The sequence below is a fragment of the Protopterus annectens genome, chromosome 10.part0 (assembly GCF_019279795.1).
Source record: "Protopterus annectens isolate FY-2018-M chromosome 10.part0, PAN1.0, whole genome shotgun sequence".
Lineage (NCBI taxonomy): Eukaryota > Metazoa > Chordata > Ceratodontiformes > Protopteridae > Protopterus > Protopterus annectens.
In genome coordinates this window covers 1,450,359,293-1,450,371,902 of record NC_056744.1, presented here as the reverse complement: position 1 = coordinate 1,450,371,902, position 12,610 = coordinate 1,450,359,293, and the positions used below count along the sequence as shown (strand labels likewise).

The window sequence follows — 12,610 nt, the reverse complement described above, 5'->3', positions numbered from 1 at the left end:
AGTCGCCGGTTCTCAGTGAGGTGCTTTCGCAGCCCCTGACACCCGCTACCTCAGAGCCACAGGCCGTAACCGACAGCCACGTGGAGACACCGAGGCCTGTGGAAACTCAGGGTATTGGGCCTATGGAAACTATACCCTCAGATGGGTCCGGAGCTGCTGAGCAGGCACCGGCTTCTGATGGTGTTTTCAGGCCTTCACAGCTTACAATTAAGGCTACTACAGCAGCAAAGGCAAAGTCAAAAACACCATTAAAGACAAGGAAACAAGTACAGCATTCTCCAGAACAGTCATCCATGCCAAAGAAACAGATGCTTAAAATGGCGAAGACCTTATTACTTTAATCAGGGGCTCCCATCCCCCTCCTGACAAAAGGCCTAGGCAAGACACTGATTATGATTCCTCTGACCAGGTTTCCATTTCCTCTGATTCCTCTTCTGATCAGGGATATTCTCTCCCTCTCTATGAGGACTCTGATGCTGAAGAGTCCATTCCTTCAGCCTCACCGCCTGAGGATTATTCTTTTGGGGAAACCCTGCACACCACGAGGGAGCATTTCCATTGGGAGAGCCAGGATTACTCGGAATCCAAGAAAAGGCTCAGATATTTCCTTTTATTGCCTCAGCACAGGCCCCTGGCTATCCCCCCTGTGCCTGATACTGTAGACGATGTTTTTGCTGAATCCAGTCTGTCTCCTGATTCTTTACCCCCTGCACCAGTAAAGCCAGACAGGTACTACAGGGTCCCTGACTCTCATAAATTTCTTTACAAAAACTCCACTGCAGACCCAGAAACAGTTTCTCAGGGTCCTAAAGGATTTAAGGCTTCCACTGCCAAAAATCCTGGCCCCTCAGAATAGGGATTCCAGAGCTCTGGACAGATGGGGGAAAAAAGTTTACACTTCTGCTACTTTAGCTGTAAGAGCTTTAAACTGTCAGTTTCACATGCTTAAATATCAACAGTACTTCATGTCATTGTTAAAGCAGAAAATGGTTACAAACATAGAAAGTCCTGACAGTAAAGAAATGCAGGATTTATTGCATGCAGTTGAACAAGTGGGAAAGCATACTCTGCAATGTGGTTTTGATTTATTAGAGGCTTCTTGTAGAGCCGCAGTTACAGGCTGTGTTATTCGAAGACATGCTTGGTTGAAAGAACAAAGTTTACCTGACCATGTTAAAGTAAAATTATTGGATGCTCCATTACAGCATGATACTTTGTTTGGTGTTAAGGCACAAGAGGTGTTAAAATGGAGGATAAAGCAAATAGTGAAAGATTTCTTACAGGTTCAACCACCTAGATTTAGCAGAAACTGGCCTTTAAAAAATTGGTCCTTTCCAGTGTCAGACAGGCCACAAAGAGGCAGATACAGACGCCCAAGAGGCAGATGTCAGCCCCAAGGCTCCTACAGACCTAAACAACAATGGGGTGCTTCAGCCCCCAAAGGAGAAGACAAATCACAACCTTATATGAAACAAAAAATTGGTACATGATCACCCAAGACCAATGGGTGCTGAATATTGTTTCTCAGGGGTACAGGTTCCACTTCCACACGCTTCCAAAACCAAAAGGTATGCCAACCTGCCACAAAACCAATGGGCAGAGGCACAAAAACAGACTGCGGCTCTTATGGATATGAGAGCTATTCAGAAAGTTGCACAAGAAGAACAGGGGCAAGGATTTTACTCAAGACTTTTCATAGTACCCAGAAAAGACAAAGCCTGGAGACCAATACTGGACCTGTCAATCCTAAATACTTTCCTGGATGTTCCAAAATTCAAAATGTTAACACTACAACAACTTCTGCCCATGCTGGGCAAGGAGGCTTGGCTAGTAACTTTGGACCTCAAGGAGGCAGACCTGCACGTCCCAATCAGACAATCATGCAGAAGATGCCTCAGATTTATAGCAGGCTCAATGCATTACCAATTCTCTGTACTGCCCTTTGGCTTATCTACTGCACCCATGGTCTTCACAAAATGCCTGGCACCAGTAATTGCATTTTACAGACAAAAAGGATTTCAAATATATCCCTACTTGGACGACTGCCTTATTCAAGTAGAGAGCAAAGACATTCTTCTAAAGCACCTGGCGTTTGTAAAAAGATTGCTAATTTGCCTAGGGTACACAGTAAACGAAAAGAAATCAAAACTAGTGCCCTCTCAAGAGATAATATTCCTGGGTGCAAGCTTAAATACAACTGCCCAGATGGCTTATCTCACGCCAGACAAACAAAAGCAACTGACTCATTACTTTCAAATGATGGCAACAAAGACCCAGCTCCCTGTAAGAAAAAGTCTGCAGGCCCTGGGTTTCATGGCATCCTGCATTCTACTAATTCCATATGCAAAACTGCATATGAGGAAACTACAATGGTATCTAAAAAAGTGTTTGGACTCAGCATTGTCACAGCCTAGAGACAGTCATAACCTTGATTCCCTGCCTACAACAGGAGTTTTGATGGTGGTCCCAGGCCTGTCACCACAACAAGGGACAGCCTTTCACCTTACCTATACCCAGGCAGACAATAACAACAGATGCATCGGATTATGCCTGGGGAGCACATATGGCAGGAAAATGTATTCAGGGCACGTGGCCCAAGGAACAAATGCATCTTCACATCAATCAAAAAGAGATGTTAGCTGTACAGAATGCCTTGACAGCCTTCAAGGACCTAATACATCCAGGACAACTATTAATAAAGACGGACAATGCCACAGGTATGAGGTACATAAACAAGCAAGGGGCACACATTCCTACCCCCCTATGCAGACAAGCCATGACTTTGTGGACCACAGCACTGACCTACCACTACCAGGTACATCTGCAAGCACAATTCCTGCCAGGAACAAAAAAAATACACTGGCAGATGAACTAAGCAGAAATCTCATGGATCCTCATGAATGGAAGCTAAATCCACAAGTGTTCAACATGATAACAAGGAAATGGGGATGCCCAGACATAGATCTTTGTGCCTCCCCTCACAATTGCCAAATACAGAAATTTTGCACAAGGACTTATCACTCTCAAGCGTGGAAAGTGGATGCTCTATCATTCAACTGGATAGGCCTGACAGTCTATGCCTTCCCTCCAATGCCTCTTCTCACCAAGGTGCTTCTAAAAGTCAGACAAGAGAGGCCAAAAATGATCCTGATTGCACCAGACTGGTCACGCCAACACTGATACCCAATCCTAAAGAGTTTGTCCCAAGGTCCACCTTGGGCTCTACCTCAAATCCCTCATCTTCTGACACAGCAAAACAATCAGATTCTTCACAGTCAACTCAGAACCTTAAACCTGGCAGCATGGCAGATAATGTAGCCACTCAGACTGCACCTCTCTCTAAAGCTGTTATGGATGTTATTTTGGAAGCCAGGAGGCCCAACAGTAGGAAATCTTATGCAGAAAAATGGAAGAGATTCTGTGTTTGTAACCAGCACAAGGGCTCGAACCACTTGTCCCTAATAGACCTCAGATTTTGCAATACCTAACTGAGATGTTGGACAAAGACCTATCTTTTTCATCCATTAAAATCCATGCCTCTGCCATTTCAGCGCATTACAATACAGATCCTCCTATTTTTTCACATCCTCTATTACGACAATACCTCAGAGGGGCAGAAAATATAAGAACCCGTAGGAGAGCACCAGTACCTACTCGGGACCTCAATTTTGTTTTAGAAAAACTAACACTGCCTCCATTTGAACCAGCCAGCACAGCTGATCTAAAATTCTTGTCATAGAAAACTGCTCTGCTCCTAGCAATAACTTCAGCAAGAAGAGTCTCAGAGTTACAGGCATTGATGGCTGCAGAACCTTTCCTCATTTTTCATCAGGACAGGGTTTCTCTTATAACAAACCCAACATTCATGCCAAAAGTGGTCTCCAAATGTGGCCTTAAACCAAACCATTCATTTACTTACTTTCTACCTAAATCCACAGAATAAAGGGGAAAGACTTCTGCACGCTTTGGATATACACAGGCAGCTACGATTCTACTTGGACAAAAACAAAAGCTTTCAGTAAAACTGAGCAACTGTTTGTAGCATATGCTGCAGGATCACAAGGAAAGCCAATTAGAAAGCAGACAATCTCCAAATGGATAGGAATCTGCATCCGCTTCTGTTATGCACAGCATGGCAAATCTGTGCCTAAGGGCATTAGGCCTCATTCTACCAGAGCAGCAGCCACTTCAGCAGCTTTCCTCAGAGGAGTACCTACCAAAGACTTATTAGAAGCTGCAACCTGGAGCTCAGTGCACACTTTCACCAAGCAGTACCACTTACCTCTCTACTCCAAATCCAGAGCAGGCTTTGCCACTGCAGTTCTGCAGGGCTTGTTAGCCTCGCAAAATCCAGTGTAGACCCAGCCACTAAACCTCAGCTTTGGGATTCTACCCAAGTGTAATGACTGCAACAGTGAAACACGATGAACATAGCACAATTGTGTACCTACCATAAATGTAGATGTTCGAGTGTATTCACTGTTGCAGTCCAGGTTACCCACCCACCATCCCCCTTTTCTTTGCTGGGACTTTTCTGTACTTCTCAGCTCTATACAACCTATGTGCTGTATTTGCTTGTAGATGAAGGAAATGTTTATAGTAACATATGCATTTTTTTGGCATATTTTTATCTTTTCAGCCTTCCTATCTGGGGGCACCTGACATCTGGGGCAAGAAAAACTGAAGAAAATGGCATTGGTTGCAACTTTTATACCCCTGGCGCACTGACTTCAGGGAAGAGGCGACAGCAACCGATGCCGGACCAAGACTTTGGAACTCGGGCCGACTGCGGGTCGCCTGCCAGCAGGATAACCCAAGTGTAATGAATGCAACAGTGAATACACTCGAACATCTACATTTATGGTAGGTACACAGCTGTACTTTTGTGCTCCTTCCTTATTTCTACATTTCTCTGCTTTATACACACAAAATTTCTGAAATATCTCAAATAATCTGTACAGGATATCTGCTTATTTTTACCATTAGAGGCTCCCTAGGTTTGGTAACAACCCTTTATACATTCTGTTGCCTGTGGCATTGTGCTAAAAGGTTTTGTGCTCTGGAGTTATCAAAGAAATAGTTGCTTAACAGCATTCTTTCTAAACTCATGCATATTATCAAGATACTCCCTTATTTTCTTTTTAACACTCTGCAGTTGTACCTCTTGTTCTGTGGGATTCCCCTTATTCCACAATACTTTAACGTTTGTCAGCCCCTCAAAATAAGCCCTTAACTTCTTAAGCATATGTCTTTTTCTTTTATTTCTGCCATATTTTAAACTCTGTCTTCATTTTTCCCCACTCCCTAGCAATAACTTTAGAATAATTTCCAGTACCCATTCCTTAAATTCCTCTCTTTTAAACAAGTAGGTAGGAAAGCACCCGTGTCTCCTTTTTACTTCATTACCATGCATTTTTTTTTTACTGGTGCATGATCTGAAATAGTTAATTGATGTATCAAAACTTTCAATTTAAATGCACATGTTCCTGTGAATGTAAATTCTGTCTAGTCTAGCCCAGTTATTGTACATTTGAGAACAATAGGTAAATTCTCCAAGTTCCTACTACTGAATCCATGTCTTCCATACAAAATATTTTCATAAGTTTCTTTAGAAATCTACCCTTTTTGTTATATTTTCCTTCTAGGTTTCTCAGATACATCCTTACTGTATTTAATCAAGTTCCATTCCCCACCAATATTCCCTGCTGAAAGCTGATTATTTTTCCCCAAATTTTCTACACAATAGCAGTTTTTTGGGTGGAATTTAAATACATGCCAGCTTAATCTTTTTCTCTTGCCAGTAGGCCCTACTACCACAAGTCTGCTATTACCTTTTTCATCTTCTGTCACTTACTGACCTCGTCTACCATTTAGTGTAATTACTGCCCTTTTCCTTTGTCTCTGATATTTTGCTAAATATCCATCTGAAGTTTTTCTTATCAAATTTGCATGCTCATTTATTTCCAGATATGCCTTCTATAACATACTAGCTAAGAACAAATGCACAAAACTATGTCCAGTTCCAAAAAAAAAATTTAACCATCCAGAGAGGAACAATTACCGCAATCAACAGCTGCACCCACAGGCATTACCTAACCTAAAATTAAGGTTACTCATGTTTAAGTGCATGTTATAGTCTGTGCTCCCACTTGCACTGATTGGTGTATATTCTTTATCTGTATTCCTCTCCCAGATGTGAAAAACAGCTTGTATGGTTTAGCCTTAAGAAAAAGTGCACTGTCTGTATTTTAATAAAACTAACTTATACACTTGTCTATTACATGCATTACAGTATTAAGACTGCTAAGGAAGTTACTATCTCTTATTCACTTCCAGTCATTTCATATATTTTTTACTGGACTGCTTGCCATTATGCCTTTAAACTCTGCACTTCCATCAGCAAAGAATGCTCAGAAAATACAGTGGTGTAAGTTGGAACTAAGCATAACTGTAGATGTTTGAGTGATGACTGCTGCAGTAGCCTTAGCTACATGGGTTATATCCAGCCAAGGATGGTACCAGCTGGCCAGCTTCCAAAGCTTCAGGGCACCTTTCCTGCACCCAAACAGTCAAGTGGCTCAAGCTGAGCTCTCTAAAAATCAAGCTTGGGTGCGAAGCCCTTCAGAGCTTTCCTGTCAACAGAGAGAGGGAGGCAGACCTCTGAAAGGAGAAGGCAAGGAATATCAAAAAATAAATGCTCATACACTGGCATAAGAAACATCCCAAAAAAGCAAGGTGGTGGAAGGAGGGACCAGCTACTACAGCAGTGATCATTTGAACATCTACTGTCATGGTAAATTCAACTTGCACAACTGTATGATGTTCTTCACATTGATCAGTATTGCAGTAGCCTTAGCTTATGTGGGTAGATTACCATATCTTAACAGTACGTGGGAGGTGTACGGAGAAGGGTCCTTGAGCACCTTGAGAATGGTCCTAGCAAAGCATGATCTAGACCTAGAGAAGGAATCAAGCTTGTGGTGCTTTTTAACAGTATGTACAGAGGACCAAGTAGCAGCTTCTTTAATGCTTCTAGATTCCAACCCTTTCCAGAAAAGCCATAGAATAAGCCAAGGTACTTCTAGAGTGGGCCTTGATCCTGACTGGAATAGATTTGTCTTAGTGAGTATAACAAAAGGTAATAGCTTTAGACAATGTTTGGAAATAGTATGTTTTGACATAGGTTGTCCCATATTTATACCTTTATAAGGAAATGAGTAGTTGATTGAAGATCTGAAAGAATTAGTTCTGTAAGATAGTACCCGAAGTGTCTGTGGACATCCAAGGTATGGGAGTATCCTGTCTCCCTTATTTTCAGTTTCAGGAAAGAAAATGGGGAGATGGATAGTTTGGCTTAAAGTAAATTCGGTTACCGCTTTAGGCATAAAAAAGGATTATTTCTCAAAGAAATCCTGACCTTTTGGAAAATGAGGTAGGTTTGACTCACTATAAGAGCTTGCATATCAGATACCCTTCTTGCAAAGGTCAGAGTAGTCAGTAAAACTGTCTTCTGTGTCAAGAACCTCACGTCAGCCAGATAGCTGGTTCAAACAGAGCAAGTGTTAGTTTCTGTAACACAAAATTAAGATCCCAAGGAGGGACCACCAGTTTACTTGGAGGCCTTTTATGCAAAATCCCTTACAAGAACATTTTGGCATGCGACTGCCTTGAAAGAGGAGGATTAGTAGGCAGTCTTGCTGAAATGGACAATAAATTAATCTTTTTTATAGAGGAATAAGAAAGGCCAAAAGATAGTAACACACAAATATTGTAAAACCAGAAAACAGCTAGCCCTGAATTGGGTGCTGGTTATGTTGACACCAATGAGAAAACCTTTTCTATTTGCTAAATATATGATTTTTTTAATAGCAGGCTTTCTTACCTACATTAGTACCTGTTTGCACATTCTCAGAAAAGAGGTGCCGAAAAGCAAGTAGTAGCCTATCATCCAGGCAGTCAACTGATGGTTAATGTTGGGATGTATCAAGTATCCCTGTTCGTGTGAGTAGATAAGTTCTGTGAGGATTCTTGTGGCAGTTGTCCTTGGCCATTTCCAAAAGAAGGGAGAACCACTGTTGCCTGGATCAGAAGGGAGTCACCACAGTGATGTCAGAGGATTCCTTCTGAATCTTGGGAAGTACCCTGGATATTACAAGAACATTCTTGTCCAAGGAAAAAAAAGGCATCTTGTCTTCCAAGCCTTCTTGCATGGAGTCCTGGAACAGAAATTTCCCAGTTAATTGTTCAGAGAGGAGACCAAGAAGTGTAGAAATCCCCACAGATGGATCAAATGTTGGGAGACCCCTGAGTCTAGTTTCCATTTGTGAGGATCTATCCTGAACCAGCTCAGCTTGTCTGCCACACAGTTTTGCTCTGATGGAATGTAGGAAGATTGTAGAATGAGATTGTGCTGTGAAGCTATATCCCAAGCTAATGTGGCTAGTCTGCAAAGGGGGGTTATGACCTTGGTTCCTTCTTGCTTGTTGATGTAACAAATCGCTGTGCTATTGTTTTTAACCTCTTGGAGTTCCTGGGGACCAAAGATTGTTCAGAGAATTTGAGCGCCTGATATTTATGTGCTTGCATCTGTACTTGGGGTCCTATACCCCCTGCCCTTTTATCTTTCCTGAAATTGCTCACCAAGCAAAGTCCAAAGCATTTGTAATGACTGACTGTATTTGGAGCAAGGAAGAAGAAGGAAAGACCTTGATTTAAGGCTATCTCTTGTTTCCACCAAGTGATTTTTCTTTTGACAACCCCCTGTACGGGGATCTGAAAAGATAAAGGGTGTTGATGCTGGGACCAAAGGAATTTCAGATACCACTGTATCTTTCTCATGTGGAGTCTTGTCAGGGCTGTCCTGAGAATTAAACATGTCAAAATCCTGATGTGTTCCCTCACAGTGGCTGAAGCCTGATTGGAAAGCATTAGAAATGGATCTTAATACAGGTCTGTTTTTTTTTTCCTGTGGAAGAAAAGCTCTTTGAACTGAGGTGCTTAGTTGACATCCTAGAAACACAGTCCTTTGTGAGGGAGTTAAGAAAGATCTTTGAATGTTCTCTTGGAATCCCAGCTAATGCAAGAGATCTCTGACCTAAGAATGCGAGAGAATCCCTGACATTTTGAAAAATGCTCTACAAAGATAAGCAAAGAGTTTAAATGTAGAAAAATGTGTTTACCCTGTGGCCTGCAGTAAGCTATAAATGGAACTAGACAATTTGTGAGAACTCTTGGTACAGTGAATAGTCCAAAGGTTAAAGCAGAGAAATGATGATGTGATTCAGACACAGAAAACCTTGAGACACACCTGAAGTTTGGATGAATAGGAAGGTGATGATGAGCACATTTTAAGTCTAGTGTTGCCAGGAAACTTGAAAGAGGAAGAAGAGACAACAGGTTGTGAAGTGACATAATTTTGAATTTAGGCACCATTACAAACAGGTTTAGGAAAGAACAGTCCAGAACTGGTCTCCAAGCGTTTTCTTTCTTTGGGACTAGGAACATCATTGAATAAAACCCTTTCCCTACCTTGGAAGGAGGAACTGGATGTTCTTTGCGTTTCACTGTTGCAGTCATCACATTTGGGTTATCTGCTTGCCGTAGCCCTCAGTCGGTCTGATTAACAAAGTCTTGGGTCCTGTGTCAGTTGCTGTCTCTTCTTCCGTGACTTCAGGTCATCAGGGGTATAAAACATGCATCCGACGCCATTACATCAGTCTTTCCTGCCTTGCGGTGCCCGAAGCAGAAGCAGTTCACAAGTGCCAGTCGGCCGACTCCTGAAATTTTCGTGTTCGAGTTTCAGAACCAAAGTCTTCAACTAATCTAAGTACCCTGTTGGGGAATCCTTTTCTTGCTCTTAACCAATGTCAGTAAAAGTAAATAATTGCATTACTTGTGGAAAACAAATACCTCATAAAGATTTTCATTCGTTCTGTATTCATTGCCTATGCCCTGACCACGACGTACCTGTCTGTCGGTTTTGTGCCTTATTTAAACCACAAACTATCCATCGTCTGTATATTTATGCTTCTAAATATTTTGGTGCTCCGTTCAATTATCCTGATATGTCTTCGGTCAGCCATCCGACTACCGACATTTCGAAGAAACGCAAAGATAAAGACAGAGACAGGTGGCCTAGGTCCAAAGCTGCTGACGATGCTTCTCCTAAGCCAGTCGCCAGTTCGCCGGTACTCAGTGAGGTGCTTTCGCAGCCCCTGATATCCGCTACTTCTGATTCACAGGCCTCTACTGAGACCCACTCGGAGTCCGGTATGCCGCAAGATGTTTCAACTGTGGAACCTGTGGATGTCTCTACCTTGGATGGGTCCAGCCACTGTGCAGGCACCGGCTTCTGAGGGTGTATTCAGGCCTACTGACTTACGTATTAAACTGACGCCATCTTCTTCTTCAAGGCCTAAATCTCGAACCATGCCTAGAAAACTGACGCCCAGAGCACATGGTCAGGCCTCTATGCCTAAAAAACAAATGATAAGAATGGCTGAAGACCTTATTACTTTAATCAGGGAAAGCCAGCCTTCACCATCTGAGACCTAGGACTGAATTTGTTTATGATACTTCTGACCAGGATTCTGAATTTTCTGTTTCCTCTGATGACCAGGATATACCCTTATTTACCTATGAGGATTCTGATCCTGAGGACTGTATTCCCTCTGCCCCCCCGAGGATTTCTCTTCTGGTGAAACCTTGCATACTCTCAGGGAGCGTTTTCATTGGGAAAATCAGGATTTCTCTGATTCTAAAAAGAGGCTTAGGGATTTCTTACTCCTGCCCCAGCACAGGCCCTTGGTCCATACCTCCTGTACTAGACATTGTTGATGATGCATTTGCGGAATCCAGCTTGGCCCCTGATTCTTTACCTCCTGCTCCCAGAAAACCTGATGGGTATTACAGGGTCCCTGACTCTCACAAGTTCCTTTTTAAAAATCCCACTGTGGATCCTGAGACCATTTCACAGGGACCCAAAGGCATTAAAGCTACTACTGCCAAAAATCCTACCCCCTCTAATAGAGACTCCAGGGCGCTGGATAGATGGGGTAAGAAGGTGGAATACACTTCTGCAGCTTTGGTCATTAGGGCCTTAAACTGCCAGTTTCGTATGTTAAAGTATTAGCAGCATATTATTGGAGCAGCTCAGAAAAAGCTGCCTGCTTAATTCCACCATAGGAGCAACAGTGCAGCCTGAGCTCATTTTCAGAAAATCAATTTGTAATACTATACAGAAAACAAATGTTCATAACTGTTTAACTATAAGAGCTACACTAAAAATGTAAATGCGAAAGTTGTTCAGCAGACACTGACCTTTCCAACAGTGTAAATGTTGATAGTGCATATCAAAGTCATTACTAAATATTTGGCAAGGAATGCTGATATCGTGCATATTTTTTACCTTTTCGGAAAAGCAAAGCACAATATCTTGGTCTGTGTACCATGCAGACCCATACAATTTGAATTTAATTTGTTAGTATGAATGCCAGCTTTAAAATAATACCTTAACCATTACTGTGTGATGCTCCTTTCATGAGATATTCACAGAAATATGATAAATATATTGTTTCTTATAATTGATAAATAAAGCATAATATCTCATCACCTGTAACAGACGGAGCCTACATATCAGTGTAGAAGTTGTGCATCTGAATGTCAGCTTCAGAATTACGCATCATTTGTGTGATTACCATGCTCCCTCGCAAAGATATGGGCATAATAATGAGAAGTATTGTAAATGTGTAATTTTCATAATCGTACAAGACTAAACAAACTGTGATAGATGTAAATGTGTGTACATGTGTACAGTGCACAGACACAGTTCTTTTACCATGTTGTAAGGAGTAACACTGTCTTCAAAATGAGGTATTACTTCACACAATGAGATGCTCCCTTGCAAAGTTATTTACCAAAATATGAAAAAAAATCATAATTTCCATAACCTAAGTCCGAAACAAACTTTGATATCTGCCTAGGAGTAGAACATACAGGCACCATTCTTTTACTATGTTAGAACTATAAATAATCTTTTCAAATGAGGTATTACTTAGCACATGCAGATGCTCCCTTGCAACGTTATTTACCAATATATGAAAAAAAATTCATAATTTCCATAACCTAAGTCCGAAACAAACTTTCATATCTGCACATGTGTCAAACATACAGGCACAATTCTTTTACCATGTTAGAACCATCAATCCTATCTTCAAAATGAGATATTACTTGGCACATTCAGATGCTCTCTTGCAAAGTTATTTACCAAAATATGAAAAAAAATCATAATTTCCATAACAGTTATTTGCCAAGCTCAGAGAAATCAATTTTACACAACACATTTCATAATAGTGTTTTACTTACTATACTGGTCCGACTTGGTCATGGGTGTTTTCCATTCTTCTCACAAGCTGCATGTTAGCAATCTTGCATGGCTGTCCTCACGCCATTGTGGAGGTTGTTCAAGAACAACGTAATGTCCTCCTCAGTTAGGTGAATGCCATCCCTTCTGAACAGGTGAACATCTTCTGCGGTGATGCCGTTATGGCAGATTGTAGATCCACCGACCCTGTGCATCAAGCCATGCATGAACGCATTCTGTAAACGTCTG

The 12,610-nt window shown here is 41.7% G+C and overlaps 1 protein-coding gene across 5 annotated transcripts in view; it reads left to right on the top strand.

Annotated features, from left to right (window-relative positions):
- The window catches only part of OSBPL9 (oxysterol binding protein like 9), a 2,070,592-nt gene that overhangs the window by 888,322 nt on the left and 1,169,660 nt on the right, over positions 1-12,610 (top strand). The window lies entirely within an intron of this gene.